At 45.6% G+C, this 22181-nt stretch overlaps 1 protein-coding gene across 2 annotated transcripts in view; it reads right to left on the reverse strand.

The window, feature by feature from the left end:
- The window catches only part of MBD5 (methyl-CpG binding domain protein 5), a 150414-nt gene extending 128249 nt beyond the window's left edge, over positions 1–22165 (reverse strand). For both annotated transcript variants that reach the window (XM_074547847.1, XM_074547846.1), the window contains exon 1: positions 21726–22165. The gene's annotated coding sequence lies outside the window, so the exon portion shown is untranslated. The remainder of the gene's footprint in view (positions 1–21725) is intronic.
- Positions 22166–22181: the final 16 nt, after the last annotated feature.

Here is a 22181-nt window from a genome sequence, read left to right on the forward strand (position 1 = left end):
TCCCTCAGGACACCCAGAGCTGGAAGCTCATGGCTGTACCCGGGCTCAGCCCCGGTCCCTGCTGTGCTGGGGCAGCTCTGCAGGTGGGGTCTCACCGAGGGCACACCCAGTGCCAGTCCCTGCCCTGCCCTGCTCCTCTCCCAGCTGCAGCACAGCCCAGCAGCCCCTGCCTGCAGCTCCCAACCTGCAGCTGAGAGGATTTTCCCAACACCTTTGCCAGGCCCGACAGACACAGGAGGTGCCAAGGAGAGCTCAGGCTGCTTGAGCTGGGAGCTTCCAGGAGAACCCACCTCATCCTGCAGCAGCAACATCAAAACCTGGTAACAGGTACAGAGCTTCAGACACAACCAGTCCTGCAGAGCTTCTTAAAGGGAGTAACACAAATCTCTATCCTGGGCAATAAACGCCACTGCAGGCTGCAGGATTTCCACTCTGCTTCTCTGTGGCTTTTAATTCAAGTTCTAAACTAAAGTCAGCTTTTTGTTCTCTTCTGTACTTAGAACAGGCAACAACAACTTTGTACCACTTGCAATCCCCACACAACTATTCTGCTGTATCTGAACAGAGCTACCCTTGGCAGGAATGTTTTAATCTGTGGGTGGACACCCAGCCATCATTCTGCACACACATCCTGGTTTCAGAGAACTTTTCCCTTAGGTTTCTTTTGCAGTGAAAAGCTTTGGGTTTTAGAAGGAAGAAAAAAAAAAAAATTCCAAATTGAGACAAGCTACTTAAATGCCAGCAAAACTTCCTGTACTGGGGAGAAAAAGGCAGAGATGAATAATCTGTCTGTAAATAATCCACACATGAAATAGAAAACGTGATACTATCACTCATTCCTTGACTGGGACAAATGGGAAATTCTTTCCAGCTCCATCCCAGCAGTGCAGGAGATGTTTTGGGTGGCCCAAGGAATGTTTTCCTGCACTCACATTTCCACAGCACCTCCTTGCAGTCCAGAGCAGCCTTTCAGAGCTGCTCATCACTGCTGAACCCACGTGCATCACGTGAGCCTCCATTCTGCACTTGCTGCTGAGCAGAGCAGCCTCTAAAGGAGGCCACTTCACAAAAAGCACAAATTATTTATGAGTATGGATCCTGTGACTTTGGCAGAACACAACTGAACGGTGAAATATTCCTAAATGATACTCTGAAATGCTCCAGAGAGAATTCAGACACATCCACTGCCCCCCCTCCCCAGTGTCCAAAACAGCTGGGAAAAAATCACCACTTTTCAGCAGCACATTTCTGTTTTCTCTGGAGGAAGGGAAAAGATGAGCATTATTCCTCCAAAACCCCCTTCACAGATGAACCCAAACTTAAATAGCAAAGTGGCACATTGCTGCCTGCCAAGCTTTAATGCAACATTTTACATCCAGTTTTGCACAACTTCTGAGCAAACCCCCAACCCAGTGACATTTATCCCAAAGTGATGGATTCCTGCACTCTGGATTTCACAGGTTATGAAGAGCCAGCATGGCAGGAGCAGGGACAAAAATTACAAACAAACCCCAAAACCAAACCCTGTCACAGTTTGCTGCAGGAAGCACTTCCAAGGATTACTGGAGCTTCCTTGCAAGCCAGTGCTCCCCTTCCCAGGCTGCTGCAGCCCCTGCACTGGGACCAGCACCCAGCTGAGCCCCAGCAGCCCTGAACTGCAGCCAGAAGTGCAGCTTGCACAGTTTGCCTGGCAGCTGATGGGTTTTGCTAATTCATGTAAATGGTGCTAACCTGACCCATGGCTCACAGCTGCATTCCCTTTTGGAATATGGCAGGAGTTTCACTCCCAGGTGTCTCAGCCCAGACCTGGTACCATCAATAGGTGAGGTAAAATTGTGTACAGCAAATAGGTGGTTTGGATTAATGATTTTTGCACAAGTGGGGGTGTTGTGTGTGGAATTTGATATCTTAGAGCATTACAATGGCCAGGATGTTCCAGCTTTTCTCTCTGCTCAGTATTCCCTGAACCTTCTAATGCCAAACCTGGCACTGCTCAAAGGAGCATTTTCAGCACTTTGCACCATCCATAACCATCATCATAACGTGCCCAAGAATAATAAGGGTAAAGACAAGCCTATGGCTTTGGGAGAAACACCAAAAATATGAATTTTTTACTGAAAACACAGCCAGAGGCTGATGAAACCCCTCAACACCACCAGAAAGGTTCCTAGAAACTGGGGAGCCTCTTTTGCAGGGAAATGAAAAGTGGCTGCTCCTCCTCTTCCCAACTCTACTACGAGGAGCTGGAAAGGCTCCTCCTGGATTTCTAAGCACAGCCCTGGTGATCAGACTCTGCATGAGGGGTTGTGAGCAGCACAGGATGATTTCAGCACAACACAGGGCGAGTCCCAGCACTCCTCAGAGCCTCCCTAAGGTCACCACCCCAGAGTCACTGAGCCTGGAACACAACCACAAGAGAAGCAGCCAGAGCTGCTGTAAACTCAATTATGACGTGGGAAAATACAAGAAGGGACTTTCAGTTTATAAACCATAACATTGCACTTCTGAGGAAACAAGCTGGATGTCCAAAGCATTCATAAAACCCACAGTAAAACTATGCTCCTGATCTTTAACAACTAAAATGGACTCCCAGCAGAGCAAATAACAAATATCTACCTATCAGTGGGGTTTAGGAAGTTTGCATTTATTAAAACCCCCTAGAAAACAAACCCCCAAAATGCCCAACCCCCAAACTCGACGTACAGGTCTAGCAGGTATGACAGCATATTTGTGTGAGCTGCCAGCTCTGTAACCCAATAGTGCCAGGCACTCTCTGGTGCCCTTTAAAGCAGGATGACCCTGAGCCTCTGGTGCTCCTCACCAGCTCTGGAGCTTGTGCTGGCAAAGGCCTGTCCCAGTCCAGCATCCTGCTAAACTTTTGTTGGTGTCTCTGGGGTTCAGTGGAATTCCTGAGCAGAGTCGTTTCCTATCCCTTTGTAATCCCCCATAAACAGCTCAATCATTAACAGCATTAACAACCTGGGTACCACACAACAAACCCTTTATGGCCTGCTCTGCTCTGCCCTGCTGCTCTCCCCAATTCTTCTTTCACTTGGGGGTGGGGAAGAACTGGAGTATTTTTCAGTTAGGAGGTAAAAAGAACAACAAAAAAAAAAAACAACACCTCAAAGAAAAGAAGCCCCGGTCCTTTTGTTGTGCTCAGACTGATATTTTGTAAATTCAGTCTGCTCTCCCATATTCATTCTGGCCTTAGAATCCAAAATGGTTAGGGATAAATGTTTCTTCACAGGATGCTCCCAACCCCCTACCAAATATTAGATATCACTTACTTAAAAATAGAAACTGAGGTCTAAATTGGTAAATTATATCATTGATCCAGGCCCTTTTATCTGTGCTGGGAAAGCTGTAGAAGATATGAATTTAGTGGAAGTCTCAGTGCATAAAGTGACTATTCTGGACCCTTAGCAGAAGGTGTCCAAGGGTACAATTTTACATCAATTTTTCTTGTTTTAACTATGAACTCATCAGTGAACAAGTAACCAGAATGTTACCCCGTGTACTTCTGGTTTGTTCCATAATTTGTTATTCATTTCTGTTTTAATGCAATGTCATTTTAAGTTTTGGAAGAAGAATCAGGGAACTGCACCCATGTCAGCTCATTATTAAAGGGTCTCAGGGTTTCTAACATCAACATATAAAAAATAAACTTACAGGTCACAACCTTGCCACCACACTGGGTTTGCTCCTTCTAGATCTTCACACAAAGCAAGAGCATGACCCTAAACCACCTGGACTGACCCCAGCCCATCAGAAAAGCCTCCATGTCCACAGCATCTTCGGATTAATTTAAAAATATTCAACAATTACGTGTCCATGACTAAGCCAGGGAAGCCCATTCTCTCCAAAGGCAGCTTTCCCTCAAGATGCAATTGTTCTGCTCATCATTTCTCAGCCAACTGCTCAATAAGCTGCATATTGAATGTGAGATGTCTAATGAGCGTCTCCATGACTGCAGAAACGACAACTTCCCAAAACAGAAGGTCTGATTCCCAACCTGCTGCAGTCTGGATAGAATTCACCTGCTGCCAGCCTGCTGAACATTCCTCAGGGCCCTGCCCAGACACAGGACAAGTGGGATTCTCCAGTCAGTCCCATGCAGGACCACACAAACATTTCTCTGGGATTTTATCTCTCTGATTTCCCCTCCCTACCAGTCAGTGCCAAGCCCCAGCCAGGCCAATATCCTAAAATCAGCAGCAATTTTGTGTAGAATGACACTGCAGTGAGGGCTGTGCTGCTGATCCCTGCCAGTCTCCCACAAGTCCCAACTGGCAGGGACACGACAGCTCCTGCTCTGAGAGCTCCAGGGCTCACCTGGCCCCAGCTGCACCCACGCCCTGCCAGCTCCAGGGATGGCAGCCCAGCCCCTGGACCCTGCTGGGCTCTGGGCACACAGCCAGCTCAGGGGCTCCCTGGGCTCACCCCACACACACAGCTCAGCTGGCACAGAGAGCCTGGCACGGAGCCCGAGGCCAAGGGACCCCAAAATAATCCCATTAATCCTGCCCCAAAATAATCCCATTAATCCTGCCTGGGTCCTTAGCACAGGGGCAGCTCGCAGCAAAACTTTCATGGGGGTCCATGGAGAGCAGGGTGGGATGGAAACCCTTCCATGGGGATGGATGTCCATGGAGAGCAGGGGGGATGGAAATCTCTGTGGATGGATGTCCATGGAGAGCAGGGTGGGATGGAAACCCTTCCCTGAGGATGGATGGATGTCCATGGAGAGTGGATGGAATGGAAACCCTTCCATGGGGATGGATGTCCATGGAGAGCAGGGGGGATGGAAATCTCTGTGGATGGATGTCCATGGAGAGCAGGGTGGGATGGAAACCCTTCCCTGAGGATGGATGGATGTCCATGGAGAGTGGATGGAATGGAAACCCTTCCCTGAGGATGGATGTGCATGGAGAGCAGGGTGGGATGGAAACCCTTCCCTGGGATGGATGTCCATGGAGAGCAGGGTGGGATGGAAATCTCTGTGGATGGATGTCCATGGAGAGCAGGGTGGGATGGAAACCCTTCCCTGGAGATGTCCATGGAGAGTGGATGGGATGGAAACCCTGCCCTGGGGATGGATGTCCATGGAGAGCAGGGTGGGATGGAAACCCTTCCTTGGGGATGTCCATGGAGAGTGGATGGGATGGAAACCCTTCCATGGGGATGGATGGATGTCCATGGAGAGCAGGGTGGGATGGAAACCCTTCCCTTGGATGTCCATGGAGAGCAGGGGGGATGGAAACCCTGCCCTGGGGATGGATGTGCATGGAGAGCAGGGTGGGATGGAAACCCTGCCCTGGGGATGGATGGATGTCCATGGAGAGCAGGGTGGGATGGAAACCCTTCCCTGTGGGTGTCCATGGAGAGCAGGGTGGGATGGAAATCTCTGTGGATGGATGTCCATGGAGAGCAGGGTGGGATGGAAACCCTTCCCTGGGGATGGATGGATGTCCATGGAGAGCAGGGGGGATGGAAACCCTTCCCTGTGGGTGTCCATGGAGAGCAGGGTGGGATGGAAACCCTTCCTTGGGGATGTCCATGGAGAGCAGGGTGGGATGGAAATCCTTCCCTGGGGATGGATGTCCATGGAGAGCAGGGGGGATGGATGTGCATGGAGAGCAGGGTGGGATGGAAACCCTGCCCTGGAGATGTCCATGGAGAGTGGATGGAATGGAAAAACTTCCCCTGGGATGGTTGGATGGATGTCCATGGAGAGCAGGGTGGGATGGAAACCCTTCCCTGGGGATGTCCATGGAGAGCAGGGTGGGATGGAAACCCTTCCCTTGGGATGGATGTCCATGGAGAGCAGGGTGGGATGGAAACCCTTCCCTGGGGATGGATGGCCATGGAGAGTGGATGGAATGGAAACCCTTCCATGGGGATGGATGGATGTCCATGGAGAGCAGGGGGGATGGAAACCCTTCCCTGGAGATGTCCATGGAGAGCAGGGCGGGATGGAAATCTCTGTGGATGGATGTCCATGGAGAGCAGGGTGGGATGGAAACCCTTCCCTGTGGGTGTCCATGGAGAGCAGGGTGGGATGGAAACCTTTCCCTTGGGATGGATGTGCATGGAGAGCAGGGTGGGATGGAAACCCTGCCCTGAGGATGGATGGATGTCCATGGAGAGCAGGGTGGGATGGAAACCTTTCCCTTGGGATGGATGTCCATGGAGAGCAGGGTGGGATGGAAACCCTTCCCTGTGGATGTCCATGGAGAGCAGGGTGGGATGGAAACCCTTCCCTGGAGATGTCCATGGAGAGCAGGATGGGATGGAAACCCTTCCCTTGGGATGGATGGATGTCCATGGAGAGTGGATGGGGTGGAAACCCTTCCATGGGGATGGATGGATGTCCATGGAGAGCAGGGTGGGATGGAAACCCTTCCCTGGGATGGTTGGATGGATGTCCATGGAGAGCAGGATAGGTTGGAAACCCTTCCCTTGGAATGGATGTCCATAGAGAGCAGGGGGGATGGAAACCCTTCCCTGGGGATGGATGTCCATGGAGAAGAGGGCAGGATGGAAACCCTCCCTCCCCAAAACCCATCCCATGTGTTAAACGTTAAATTACTCCAATTTATCTGTGTTGCCACCATTTTTCCTTAATGCCACACTCATTCTGAAAAAATTAACAATTCTATCAAGATGTCTACTCCAACACACCGCAATTCCCATTGTAACCTGCGTGCTCCAAACCCTCTGACACTGCAGCTCAAGGCCTGCAGAGTGAAACGAGATCTAAAGCAAAGCCAGGTGAAATATCTCAATTTCCTTCTTGCTGGAAGTTCTGCATCCCCTTCCCACCATGCCCTCCTTAACCTGCTGCAGATAATCCCTGCCAGGCTTCCCAAGTGCTGACACACTGTGAGCACACTCAACTGCTTCCTCTTCTCCTTCAAAAAATTTAATAACCTACAACTTTCCTCCCTGCCCTACTTGGAGTCCAGCCTTTGCTTCCCTCTCCTATCGAATCTGCTAAAATCAAATTTTATACAGTGTCAATTCAACAAAGGCAAAACTAGAAAGTCTGTTCTGACAGCTTCCTTTCTCCAAAAAATTTAATCAAAAAAAGGGAAAAAAAAAAAAAAATCCTTTGCCCTTGAGAAGATGAATTGAATAGCCTTAGGTATTCTATAGCTGTATTTATGAAAAGCTTTTGGACACTAAAAGTCTCTACAGAAATGGGGAAAGTGTTTTGCTCAGGTCATAAAATTTCTTTTTTTTTTTTCATTGCACAGAGAAAAATATGCTGGGAAACATCCACTGTGAAACATCAGCCCACAGGGACAACAACCCCAAAACCCTACAAAACACTCAGGAAAAGTCACTGCTCCCCTAAACCTGAAAATATTTCTCTCCAGAAACACACAGTGCTCTGCCCAGATATTAATTACAATTTTTGTAACCAAAAATTTAACAATATTTATTATTATTATTATAAAATTATCATTATGAATTTATTATGAAATTAATTTTATGAAATTATTATTATTATTATTATTATTATTATTATTATTATTATTATTATTATTATTATTATTATTATTATTATTATTATTGTTGTTGTTGTTGTTGTTGTTGTTGTTGTTGTTGTTGTTGTTGTTTTGTACCCAAATATTTAATATTATTTATGGCGGCACCAAATCACACAAAATAATACAACAAAATATTTAAAAATGAAAGAAAGTATCATTTTTCTACACAAAAATGTAAAATAAATAAAATTCATGTAAAAGTAATGCAAAGCTGCCTGGCTATGAATGAAAACAAAAGCAGCTCTTTGAAACACTGAATAACTCCATGAATTTCCCATTTAATATTGTATGCTGGAATGTTGCAGGAATTTTTTTCTTTTCCTCACTTTTATCCAAAACATTTTAGTTTGAATTTAAAATTTTCTGTTTTAGAGTAGTGAGAAGAACTTGTTAACAATCAAAATTCTGAGGGATTCATGCAGAACAGGTAATTTCACTTGAACCAAATCCCTGCAGTCTGTCTGATGTCAAAGGCTCAATTGACTTGTGTGTTACTATATAAAAACCTAAATAAAACCCCAAATCCCCTCAAATCTGGTTTAAAAATTATAACAAATATTAACATATTTGTCATCAGACAGTGAATCACGGGGAAATGCAGAAGGAACTCATTGCTGGTTTGCAGATATTTTCATTTTAGCTGATTGAACAAATCCCTTTTCCTTGCCTGTGACAGAACTACAGAATATTTATTTGAAATGTACAGCTGTGGTAATTTAGAGAAAAGCACAGTATTTTGGGACAGGTTTGGGTTTTGGATTTGTTTTCAGGTAGAACAGGAAAAAACCAATAAAATTAAGTTAATTTTTAGTAAGCTCCAGCTAACCAGAAGCTAACATAGATGAATATCAGTACTTTCAGTTTACATTATCCAATAGAAATGAAATTCAGAAATCAAGTTTCTGCACTGATAAGAGATCTGCTCATCCTAAATAACCACTAGTATTTTTTTATTCTTGATAGAACTATGTAAAATCATCCCCTTGTATAAAGTCCAATATAATTTTTACAGAAGACAGTGACAAAAAATTAAAATCCCACATTGTTCCTGATATTTTATACATGACAGTAATATCAAATGCACAAAAAACCAGTGTCCAATAGAGAGACACAAAATCCTTCAGTCACTCCTTGGGTTCAAAGGGATCAGAGAATAATTCTTAGAATGCAGATTATTTCATGTTTACAAAATCAACACATCTGGCTCCTCCTTCTGCTGAGGCTCCTCCAAAAATTGAGTTCCTGTTTTTATTGAAATATTTAAGCACTGGAAAGAAACTGAGTTATTCAAGAGAAACCCCCTTTCCTCACTAAGCTGCACTGAATTTATTTCATTAAAGCCCTGCTTCAACTCATTATCTCAAAGTAGAAAATGCTAAATCATATTAGAGCTCCTGTTCAACAAAAGAGGAAACTTTTCTGGCTGCATTTAAAGGAAAAATGTTTGTCCCCGTATTTATAAACTCAGAAATATTTATTCCAAAAAAGAGGAAGATACAAGAAATTTAAAGATTAATTTTTATATTTGTTTAAAAAATGCAGAAATAAATTCAGAAATATTTCTTCCAAAAAAGAGGAAGATACAAGAAATTTAAAGACTAATTTTTATATTTGTTAAAATAAATTCAGAAATATTTCTTTCAAAAAAGAGGAAGATACAAGACATTTAAAGACTAATTTTTATATTTGTTAAAATAAATTCAGAAATATTTCTTTCAAAAAAGAGGAAGATACAAGACATTTAAAGACTAATTTTTATATTTGTTAAAATAAATTCAGAAATATTTCTTTCAAAAAAGAGGAAGATACAAGACATTTAAAGACTAATTTTTATATTTGTTAAAATAAATTCAGAAATATTTCTTTCAAAAAAGAGGAAGATACAAGACATTTAAAGACTAATTTTTATATTTGTTAAAATAAATTCAGAAATATTTCTTCCAAAAAAGAGGAAGACACAAGAAATTTAAAGACTAATTTTTATATTTGTTAAAACAAATACAGAAATAAATTCAGAAATATTTCTTCCAAAAAAGAGCAAGATACAAGAAATTTAAAGACTAATTTTTGTATTTGTTAAAATAAATTCAGAAATATTTCTTCCAAAAAAGAGGAAGATACAAGAAAGTTCAAACAAATACAGAAATAAATTCAGAAATATTTCTTCCAAAAAAGAGGAAGATACAAGAAATTTAAAGACTAATTTTTGTATTTGTTAAAATTATTTTTTTTTTTTTGGTGGGATAAATTCCTAAGCCTTAAAACTCCACAGATAAGAGTTAAAATAAAGAAGTTCAATTCTCTACCAGAATGCATTTGCTCAAGTGTAAAGCTAACAAATGCTAAAATTTTTGGCAACGCGTCTGCATTTCTGAATCATTAGGTAGTCCAACTATTTTTTGATTTTGCTTGCATGATGTTGGATTGGAATAATCCATAGAAATCAGAGGTTTCCCTGCCTGGGAATGGCGAATTTGGTGGCAAAAGGAGCACAGACTGCAGGGAGGCTCTGCCAGCCCGGGATGGGCAGCGCTGGGTTGGGATTGGGTTGGGATTTGTTGACTCAGGGGACGAGCAAGGAGAATAAATTCAAAGTAAACACAAGCCAGGCAAGGCATGCACAGCATTCCAGGCACCCTCTCTGCTCTGGGATGCTTCCCTGTGGGATCTCAGCACCTCAGCACTGAGGTGTCACCGAGAGCACCCTTGGGGGGCTCGGGAGTCCTGGAATGTTCCAGAAGTGTCTGGTGGCTGGACTTTGATCCTACACAGGAGACGACACCTGTATGAGGACAGGAGGGTTTCACCGGGGTGAATGGTGAAGGGATTGGTTAATTAGAGAGTGAAACACAGGGTTTAGGATTTCTGTACAGGGGGGTTTAGAGAAGTAAGATGGAGGAATTGGGGCGTGTCCTGTCCTTCTTCTTCTTCTTCTTCTCCTCCATCTTCTGTGGTGATGGTGGCACTTTGGGATTGGTCATTACTAAAAGTGCACTGGGCAATAAGGGTAAAAGGTATTGGAGAAAAATGATAAATATTGTACACGTAACTTTGGGTATAAAGGTAGGTGACCGCCCGGAGGGCAGGGAGTGTGCTCATGGCTGGCTGCTGAGCAGAGCTCTGTCGGGCCGAGAGAAAATCTTTTAGATAAACAATTAATAAACACCGAGACCGAGAAAAGAACTGAAGCCTCTTCTGGTCCTTTGAAACGCGGGCTGCCCCAAGGCCACCCCGGGCCCTTCCAGGCCATCCAAACAGCCAAAAACCGGACACTTCCCTAGGAAAGCTCAGCCATGGATGGGCTGGAGCAGAGCAGAACCATGCTGGGATGAAGGAGAACCCAGCTCCAGGCATGGCACTGCCCTCCTGTAAGCCAAACAGCCAGGCCAGCATCCTCCAAGGGGTGAAAGCGTTTCTGGGGCACTGATACAGCTCCTGATGATGCTCAGGTTTAGCTTTCATATTTTTCAGATTCTGTCTCAGTCTAGGCTTCATATTAGGGCTCTGTTCACAGAGCAGGCAGACAGAAGAATTCCTCCTTTAGCTGAGGACCAAGGACAAATGACCCAAATCTCAGCCCAAGAGCACAAACAAGTGTGGGAGAGGTTTTACAGCAGCTTCTGGGAGCCACAGAGAAGTGAATTTTGAAGAGGATCCAGTTTTACCCCTGAAAGAATTTTCTACCAAGGTCTTTGACACAGAAACCAAGAAAGAAAGAAGGATAAATAAGAGAAACCTGCAGCTGCCTATTCCAATGGGCACTTTGCTTCTTGTGACCAATGAGTAAAGTGTAAACTTAGAAATTTTGTGAGAATGTATAAAAAGCACATTTGGAGCCTTCTGAAAATGGAGTGTGTTGCTTTGTGCTGTCTCTGTCTCCACTACAACAAACCCTGTGGGCTGGAGAGAGAAAAACAAGCAGGGTGGGACTGCAGGGGCTGAAGCTGGGATGGGACAATGAACTGCAAGGTGCAAATGGAGCAGAACTGATCCCAGGGACAGAGCCCGGGAGCGCTCGTGCATTTTGGGGCCATTTTGGTTCATCTTGGGTGCAGCCCTGGCTGGGCTCTGGTGCTGCCCAAGGTGGATCCATCTTGACAAATCCCTAAAAATCCCTTTATTCCTCAGCTCTGTGTAGTCCCTGTTCCAGGTCAGCCTCCACAAGGCATCACTGGTGTGAGAGCAGCCAGGCCCGCTCAGCAGCCACTCCCAGCTCTTCCAAGTTGAGGCAGCAACAGTGGCAATATTATGGAATTATTTATACACTCACAGGCCTGTTTACTTCCCTTTTCAAATCATTCTGAGGCTGCTGGATGTAAAGGCTGTGATTAAGCAGCACTTTCTGGTTGATACTGTGTGAAAATATTCTTGATACTTGTGGCTTCAGCGAGGCTGCCAGGTGGGGTTTCCCATCAAGAGCCACCAGCTCCCCTTCCCATCCTATTGTGGATCCCAGGGCTGGGAGAGCTGGGAATGTTCCCCTGGAGAAGGGAAGGATCCAGGCAGAGCTCAGAGCCCCTGGCAGGGCCTGAAGGGGCTCCAGGAGAGCTGAGAGGGGCTGGGGACAGGGATGGAGGGACAGGAGCCAGGGAATGGCTCCCAGTGCCAGAGGGCAGGGATGGATGGAACACTGGGAATTGTTGGGAATTGGGAATTCCTGGCTGGGAGGGTGGGCAGGCCCTGGCACAGAGAAGCTCTGGAGCGAGTCCTGAGGAGGCCACGGAGAAGCTCCAAGAACTGGAGATTCTCTCTGGGGACAAAATGCAGCAAAATAATTGTTCCAAAATCTCCTTTTCTTACCCCTCCCTGCCTTCTCCCCATGGTGTCTCCCAAATCCTGATGCTGGGCCAGAGCAGCACATGGAATTGTGGATGATGGCTGGAGAAGGGAAGGCTCCAGGCAGAGCTCAGAGCCCCTGGCAGGGCCTGAAGGGGCTCCAGGAGAGCTGAGAGGGGCTGGGGACAGGGATGGAGGGACAGGAGCCAGGGAATGGCTCCCAGTGCCAGAGGGCAGGGATGGGTGGGACATTGGGAATTGGGAATTCCCAGAGCAGCTGGGGCTGCCCCTGGGTCCCTGGCAGTGCCCAAGGCCAGGCTGGATGACCCAGCCATGGAATGGGGTGGGATGGGATGAGCTTTAAGCTCCCTTCCAACCCAAACCACTCCATGCTTCTCTGACCTGCTCCCCTCTGTCAAGACAAACAATTCACACACCCCCACAGCCCCTGCTCCCCACATTCCCCTTATTTTCCTTACAGCCCTGACTGTGCCCCAAACTCCAGCTGTGCCTCACCCCCATCCCCTCCCCAGGCTCTGCCTGTTCCGAGCGTTTCCCCGCTCGTTTCCTTCCTCCTGCAGCAGCTTTCAGTTCCAGCCCTGCTCCTTTTGGGGAGCCAAACCCCTGCTCCCCAACCCCAAAGCCACAGAGAGCAGCAGCAAGGGGTTTATCCACAGGCTGCACCTTGCAGCTCCACGGAACTCCCCCTTCCCTGAGGCAGCCTCACCATCCTGTGCACAAAAATCAAAATATTTCAACCTAGTGGGTGCATTCCCTGAAGTGTGATGGGTTTTTTGTGGGGTGATAAACTCGCTGCCCCAAAAACACACAGAGCATTCCCAAGGCAACTCAGAGTTAGGAACTTGTCAGGAATGTCTATTGGGGCACAATAAAGTAGGTGAGTAAAGCAGGAGTAAACAACAGCAGAGTCTGTGCAAATTGAGGACAGAATAATTACGGATTACACTGGACAGGATTAATGCAGAGATTAAAAAAAACCCAGTAATTATTTGGGAATTTCTGATGAACATCCAGGTCCACAGAACCTAATCCCAAAATCCCACCTGCCTGTGAAGGGGTCTGGAGCACAGGACAACCAACTCCCAACACTGGGACAGCAATAAAACATCTAAAAAGAGCTTTCCTTCAAGACAACAACTGGAGATGCCTTAAAATATCCTCAATTTAATGTTCACCATCAGCAACAATTCAGTTTACATTCACCACCATTGTACTGAACATTTCCTATATTACAAATGCCTTTGACTCTTATCTACCAAAATACAAACTAAAAAGTATTTCATTTTTTCTGTAATTGCACAGAAACATTTCAGACTCACATACATCATCACAAAGTATTATAATTATTTGTAATAATTAGCAAAAACTGAATATTAACAGTTTTTACTGTTTTTTTGAATGCAATAGCATTAAAAATGAGAATAATCTACTTCCAACTGTTCATCTATGGGATAAGTCTCTCTCAGGTTGTTGCATCTGTAACATCAAAAAAAACCTGAATAAAGTTAAACTTAGTTTTATTTAGCATAGATCAATACTTGGAGAAAGTATTGATCAATTCTTTTTGATTTTTTTTTCTTTGAAAATTAAAAAACTGTAACAACAGGCTCTGCAAAGTTTAGATATTCCTTCTCTGACAAAGCAACAGTTATTTGTCTGATAATTATTATTTAAGAAAAAGGATGCTGCCTACACATGGGAATACTTTTAGTGGCATGTAAGCTCCTTTAACACAAAAATGAAAATTTCAAATATTGTCTTGATTTTCTGTTTAAGTTCCAGGGACATGCTCCTAAATTCTGCAGATCCTTAGCAGGACTCTTCCATCAAAGGAGCTGAGTTACAGCAGATGAGGAAGGACTGATCCATAACTGTGACGTTTTTAGGGAAAGCAGCACAGGGAAAAGCCCAGGAACCCCCAGAATTCTGGAAGGTGATCCCCAGGAACCCACAGGGCAGCTGATGAAGGAGCTGCCCAACTTTAGGGGGAGCATTACTTTGTTACAAGTTTTGTTCCCCAAGACCTTTGTGAAGTTACAACTCATAAAAATTCAGATTTAGGGCTAAAATTATAAACATTTTAGCAATGAAAACAGAATAGACATTATTACTATATTTATTTTTTTCCTTGAAAATTTCTTATCTACATATTTACTAGTAGAGTCTCAAGAGTAGAAATACTGGATAGATATTTCCAAAAATTAAAAATCACCCACACCAAAGTTTTATACCCAGCTTAATGCCTGAATTAAAGTATTTATCACAGAAAAGTGGGCTACAACAGCTCCAAGATGTGCTGAGAGTACCAGAGGTTCCAGCAGAGCCCCAGCAGCACTGTCAGGCTCCAGCCAGGGCACCCTGCACAGATGGACAAGTCATTTTTAGAAATGAATCACGCTGCAAATGATTGCACTAATTTTAAACCAGAGGTGAGGAACCAATAGCCTCCAGCCCAGATATGGTTTGCTTCAGCTGGCCCACAGACACAGCCCTGCTTTATTACTTAATAACACCCAGGCAACTCCAAGGGAGCCACGTGGCTTTTAAAGGCTCCAAAACTCACAGGTTTGTAAGGACATGGTCCTTAAACTCAAATATCGTTCCAAGTTTCAGGTATTACATGGAATTTTTGGGTTTAGTTTTTGGTTTGTTTTATTGTCTGTTCTGGCTGCCCTGAGCAGGTGGGATTTCCCAGCCCTCAGTGTTTAAATCATCTTAGCAGGGAAAAGTCAACTTTGATTGAGTTTGGACAACTCAAGGGTTGTGCTAAAGGATTTTGGTACCTGCTCTGGTATTTAGGACAAAATTTCCACTGAAAACCTTGGAGAGCCACAACACCAAACCCAGATGCCAATGTGTCCAGTTTGAACTTGAAAGGAAGCAGGGACAGGAATTTCTGGGGGCAATCAGAGGCCAGTGCTTGGCTGTGATCCCCTCTGCAGCTCTGGGCAGGCTGATCTGAGGCCACTCAAGGTTCAGCTCTCACTGGGGCTCTGATGCCATCAGCACCAACAAACCCTTCCCAAAACCCTTCCAAAACCCTTCCCCATCCCTTCCACAGGCCCTTCCACACAGGCCCTTCCCCAAACCCTTCCACACAGGCCCTTCCCCACAGGCCCTTCCCCACAGGCCCTTCCCCACAGGCCCTTCCACACAGGCCCTTCCCCACAGGCCCTTCCCCACAGGCCCTTCCCCACAGGCCCTTCCCCACAGGCCCTTCCCCACAGGCCCTTCCACACAGGCCCTTCCACACAGGCCCTTCCACACAGGCCCTTCCACACAGGCCCTTCCACACAGGCCCTTCCACACAGGCCCTTCCACACAGGCCCTTCCACACAGGCCCTTCCACACAGGCCCTTCCACACAGGCCCTTCCACACAGGCCCTTCCACAGGCCCTTCCACAAACCCTTCCACAGACCCTTCCACAAACCCTTCCCAAACCCTTCCACAGGCCCTTCCACAAACCCTTCCACAGGCCCTTCCACAGGCCCTTCCCCAAACCCTTCCACAAACCCTTCCACAAACCCTTCCACAAACCCTTCCACAAACCCTTCCCCAAACCCTTCCCCAAGCCCTTCCCCAAGCCCTTCCCCAGGCCCTTCCACAGGCCCTTCCACAGGCCCTTCCACAGGCCCTTCCTCAAACCCTTCCCCAAACCCTTCCACAGGCCCTTCCTCAAACCCTTCCTCAAACCCTTCCCCAAACCCTTCCCCTGGTCTCCACTCCCCAACCCAGCAATTCACTCCCCTGGGACAAAATCCAGAGGAAAAGTCATTTTAAACAGCACCTCCCAAAACCCAAACCTTTCCTAGCATAGCACAAATGAGGAAAATTCATATTTTCTGAGCTTTCAAAGGGAGCTACTCCTTGAGAAACATGGGATGAGCCTTCCAGAAACAACTCAAAAGCCAGCAAACTTTACAATATTTGCCATTCCAGGCAGGCAGGCTCAGGAACAAGAAGACAACACCACATTGCATCACCAACACATCACCTCTGAAATCCGACCCAAGCCTCTTCCCCATAAAGATTACGAGGGAACAACAACGTATCCCTCTCCTGCCCCCAAGCCCTAAAAGACAAAAGGAAGTTCTGTTCTAAAAAAACCAGCTCACTACAGATCCCTGACTACTTTGTTTCTTCAATCAATGATCTCATTTGTTCACTTTTGCAGTGTTTTCTTCCAAAAATAGCAGATACTAAAAAAATTCTTCTTATCTACAGTTTGGATGAGAGGATCCAGCACAATATTTTTTTTTGTGCTTCTCTTCTACACACTGTTAAAACAAATAAAATTTATCTCCTTAAATTGACAGTGTGCTTATATAAAAAAATTAAATCGATGCATAAAGCTTCATTGCATCAGTCTTAAAAATAAAAAAAAAATAAATTAAATAGATTAGGGACAAACAAAACCAAAAATGTAAAGCTGTGTTTATTATTTTCATTATTTCATGTGTTTTGGTTAGATTGGAGCTGCAGAATCAGTCTTGCCAAAATATATGAAATTTGTACTCATTATGGTGGGCCTAGTCACATATATACATATATATATAAATAGACATTATATATAATATATATATACATATATAATATATATAATAGATATATATATTAAAATAGATATTATATATAAAATATATATAATACATATATAATATATACAATAGAAATATAAAATATAGATATCTGTATAAATATATACATATAGTTCATGATATATAATAGATATATATAAAATATATATAGATATCTATATAAATATATACATAGATATCTATATAAATATATACAGATATATACAAATATACATGAGGTAGACAGGTAAAAGCCTCAAGGCTGAAGACAAACCCAAACATTTCACGGATTTTGATCAAGCCTTTAATTTGTCACAACAAATAATCCTAAATAACACGTTGGCAATGATCTACCAGAGCTTCAAACCAAGTCTAAAATTGGCCAAATGAAATTGAATTTCCATGTTTTTCAACCATCAGGCAGCATGAATGGAAAATTGTGCCTATCTGTATTTGTGATATGCAGGCCCAGGTTGGAGCTGGCCAAATTTTCTCCTAACTTAGGTTGTGTTTGTTGCCTTTGGCAGGGGGGTACAAGGCAACATTATCTGGTGCCTTCCTTGATCTAAACGTTGGGAATATCAGCATTTGATCCAGCAGGATTTGTTGTGCAAACAATTGACAACTGTTCTGCTTCCCTCACTTGGGAATTTTCCTGAGCGAGGCCACGCCACTGATGCTGCAAAGCAAGGGCCCTCATATTTCACATGCTATTTACATTTCAGATTGCTCACCCACCAAAATAATTCTGCATTTAATGCCACTGAAAATGTAGACTAAGCAAAAATTATGACAATATTTTTTTTTTTTCAATTTTACCTCATAGCAAAGTAATGAATTAATATATTGCTTCTATGAGTTCTGGTTATCAGATATTGTGGTAGGATAAGGATTTTTAAAATATTGCTAGCTTAGTTTAAAAGATTTTCTGGAAAATAAAAATATATAAAATAAACAGATTTAATTTAACTAGAATAATAAATGAAAGAATAAAGGTTTGCTTAGAAACATAAAAAGAATTTTCAAGCACTTTACCACTTTATTTTAAAGCACATTTAAAGCTCCTGAAACAGAATATTTCAGAAAAAAAAACCCTCAAACAAACAAGAAATGGATCTTGGGCATCTCCAGCTCCACCAGCAATGGGAGCCAGAGCAGGATTTGTCCCTCGGTGACTCCCTTGGGAAGGATGGGAGCGATGGGGATTTTGGGGATGGGAACACCTGCACACAAACTCGTGTCACACAGCTCACATAGCCATGGGTGATCCTCCTGCTGGAGCTCGGGGCTCACTGTGCACCCCAAAATTCCAATCAGTGCTTTCACTACTTCTTGTAGATGCTCGTTTATATATTTACCTATTTGTGTATGCAGCTAGACTCGTTTGCATGTGTACTCATACACTTCTGAACATTGCAGTCCAAGTGATTTTGACAAATTTCACCTTGATTTAAAAATAGTACCAAGTCTGAACTCCTTTCTAGACGATTCATCAAGAAATAGAAATTGCTATAATAAAGAACTTGGAATTCAAAAGAGGGGAAGAGTCAGCACTTCTCAATTTCTTAACTGCTGCTTTTTGTTTTATTCCCTCTTCGTTTAGCTCCAGATACACAGAGAAAAATGAAAGCATCCTGAAAGCTATTTCCAATGCTCTTCCAAAATTTCATCCCTAATACCAGCCCTGGTTCCTGTGCAGGCCCATTTGAAACTGATTGAGCAGAATTATTGCACCTAATAGATCCAAAAATAAACACAAAGAAAAGCCAATGAGAGCCTGTGGTTTCCAACGTTCAAGCAACTCTTTAAAAGAATAAGCAGGTCCTTAATGACATAAGAGCATTAAAAAGGAAATAAATGTATCCTGTATCTTTTTATTTTTGAAATCAATGGTAATTCTCATTTCACTGGGACAGAACAAGAACCAAACAAACCCAAACCCTGAGACAACCCAACAAGGCTGAAAGGACAAACAGAATTCCCCACCTGCCCAAAGTTCTGACAGGATTTTTGCAAAGGGAGCTCAGCCACTTTCAAACTGAGTGTCCCTGGCCATGAAGAGCTGAGCCTGAACTGCTTTGTGCTCGTGGCCCCTTAAGGCCATGGAGAGACCCTGGGACAGGAGTGGGGCTCCAGATGGGCACAGGGGCTCCAGATGGGCACAGGGGCACGGCCTGCTCAGCCACAAACCCACAGTGGGCTCACAGACTGCATTCCAGACACTCATCTTCCACAGAGAAGGAATAACCATGAGGAACAGCAGGAAAAAAAAAATATAAATCCACTGACAAAGCGAATTCAATGACCCAGCTGAATCCCAAGGCATCCTGGAGAAGGCTGTGATGATGCCAGGATCTCCAGTGCCTTTGGACAAGGAGAAACCCTGATCCCTGCACAGCCCAACAATGAAAGGACAGCAAGAAAAGTTCAATTATTGAAGGTATTGCATCATAAAGATTCTCCTCAAACATCCGCCTCCCTAATCCAAACAGAGACCAACTCATTTGTCCACAGAGGAAGGAAGGGATGGCAGAAACTCCACAGAAACATGATTAAAGTCAGGCCTAAACAGCATCTCCATGCTCAGCACAGCCATGGCAGCTCCTTGCTAACTCCAGAAGCCACTGACCCAGAATACAGCAAAATAATTATTAATTCCGTCCCCAAAGATAAAGAACTGGAAAATCCACACCAAGTTTTCCTGAAAGCAATCAGCACCTGTAAATATCTCAATAATAGCAGCAAAAAGAGCTTAGGAACCCAACTCAAAGGAAACTGTGTTGCCTTTCAGTTACAGCTGTTGATAATTCCCAATCTTTCCTAGCACAGGTTGAAAGGTTCAATTCCTTCAGCTCTTGGGAGGTTGTGACAGCAGCCAGGAGGCCCAAATTAGCCTGAGAGCCCTTTGTGCCAAGCAGAAATTCAGGAATTGCCACCCAGAATCCTTCAGAGGGCCGTTCCCACCCCAATCCCACAGCTCTCCCTCCAGCACAGACCTGCCTGCAGGACTGGAGGCCTATGGAAATGAAGGTTTATCAGTTATTTTGATTTAAAGCCAGAAAAACCCCTGAATTATTCTGCCCAGCTTCAGAATCCTGTTCAATTTCACTGTGTAACCATATTAAACCAAACCATAGACACTTTAAAGCCCAAAACACAAGGAGATGGTGAAATCCCTGCAATAATTACTGTATCACACCACTGGAGGATGTGGAAGTTGGGGGCATGTAGGGGGAATGTAATCCTGCAGCCACTGTGGGCTTCCATGTACAGAGCAAAGCAGATCAATGGGATCCCAGGCTGAGAAAAGCAGCAGTGTCATGAAATAAAATAATGAAATTATGTCCTTCCCTCCTGGACAGGCTTTTGCTGTCCAACTCCCACCTGGAGTAAGTATGTTTAAATCATGGGTGTTTATACACAGATCTGCTGATTTTGGGGATTGATGCCATCAAGGTTTTGTCCCCACATGCTTAAACCCAAAGTTACTACAAGCAAAAAGAAAACTAACAGCAAACTATGAGAAAGAGCTCCAGTTATGGCTGCTGCCTCCAATTCTCCATCACAACATTGCCCAGCATCAATCCAGCTCTGGTCCTCTCCTGTTCCTTCCACTCCATCAAATTACAGATCCCATAAACTCATCCCAGCCCGACCCCAAAACTGCTGCTTCCCACCAGACACGTGGGCACAAAGCAGAAATGGGAGACAGCCCAGCATGTCAGGAGAGCTCTTTCTTGTGGGCATCCTTCAGTGACACACACACTCTGTGCTCACCACTGAACTGGGGTGCCCCTCTGGAACACACACCCATGGCCTACTCCGTGGTTCTGCACCCAGCACTTAATAAACCAAAAATAATAAACCCAGAATAAACCAAAGCACTTCAACCGCCTTTTGGAAATTACAGAGGACATAATTAAGCTCCAGAAATAAGCAGACAACAGCAATTCCAATATAAACATCCTACTTGTGTAGGGGACTGTCTCATCTCAACTTGGTGTTAACACCTCAACTCGTACTTCTGGATCCTTGCAAACATCTAGGAGGCTTCTCCCAACATTTCCTCGAGTCCACAATTTAGTTTGACACTTAAAGCCATTACATTTTAACCTATTTCAGACGTTTGAACACATAAGTTTCCCTGGAACCAGCAGCAAACATGGTCAGGCCAGTCCACCAGCAGCACCTGACCAAGACGGTGAGCGGGGATGGAGACACTTGGCCTTCCCAGCAGAAACCATGGAAAAACACATCCCGGCATATACATCCGAACAAACCATTGCCCAAATATAGCCGGGCACCACCGATAAACCAGGGGCTGCCACCAAAGCACATCCCAAGCCCGCAGACACCAAGTCCAGCTCCTGGACTGTCTATCCCCTGGAAGTTCAGCTCGGGAAAGGGTCTTTGTACAAGTGGTCTTTGTACCTTCACCACCGCAGGGGTTTAATAACTCAAACAATAAGTCAAACAACGGCCTGGAACCTGGGGGGCAACGCCGGGGCTCCCTGATATCCCGGGTAAACAACACTTGGGGCACTCGGCCGGGGCTCGGCACCCACCGCAGCACCCCGAACTTTGCCCGGCGCCCCCGCCACCGTCACCCGCCTCCCCTCCCGCTCCGGAGGGGCCCAAAGGAGCATCCCCGGAGCATCCCCCGACAACAAAGCTGGGGCGGGGGGCGCCGGGAAGGGGCCCGGAGTGACAGGCGGTGCCCCCCCGGGGTAAACAGGGGGTAAACACGGGGTAAACAAACAGCCCCCCCCGCCCCGCCGCTCCCCCCGCACTCACCTCAGGGCCCCCGGGCGCAGGGAGGAAGGCGGAGACGCACACAAAGGGTAATAAAGGGGGAGGAGGAGGAGGGAGCGGCGCTCCGCGGGGCCGCCCCCGAGGGACGGGGGGGGCTCTCGGTGTGTTTGGGGGGGATGTGGAAGAAACTCCCCGGCGGGGCTGCGGGGGGGGCAGCGACTCGGGGCCCCCCGCCCCCGCCTCGGCGCGGCGCTGCTTCGTGTCCCTTCAGCGGCGCGAACAACCGGCCGTCCCGCCGCCGCCCCCCCCCGCGCTCCTCCTCATCGCCGCCGCCGCTGTCGGGAAGGAGGAGGAGGAGGAGGAGGAGAAGGAGGAGGAGGAGGAGGAGGAAGAGGAGGGGAGGCAGCAGCGGCGGCCGCCACCGCGCATGCGCCCCGGGGGAGCTCGGGAGGCCGCGGGGAGGAAGGGGGGGGGGGAAACGGGGGGGGGGGGGGGGGG

Source organism: Zonotrichia albicollis, chromosome 10 (genome assembly GCF_047830755.1).
Source record: "Zonotrichia albicollis isolate bZonAlb1 chromosome 10, bZonAlb1.hap1, whole genome shotgun sequence".
NCBI classification, from domain to species: domain Eukaryota; kingdom Metazoa; phylum Chordata; class Aves; order Passeriformes; family Passerellidae; genus Zonotrichia; species Zonotrichia albicollis.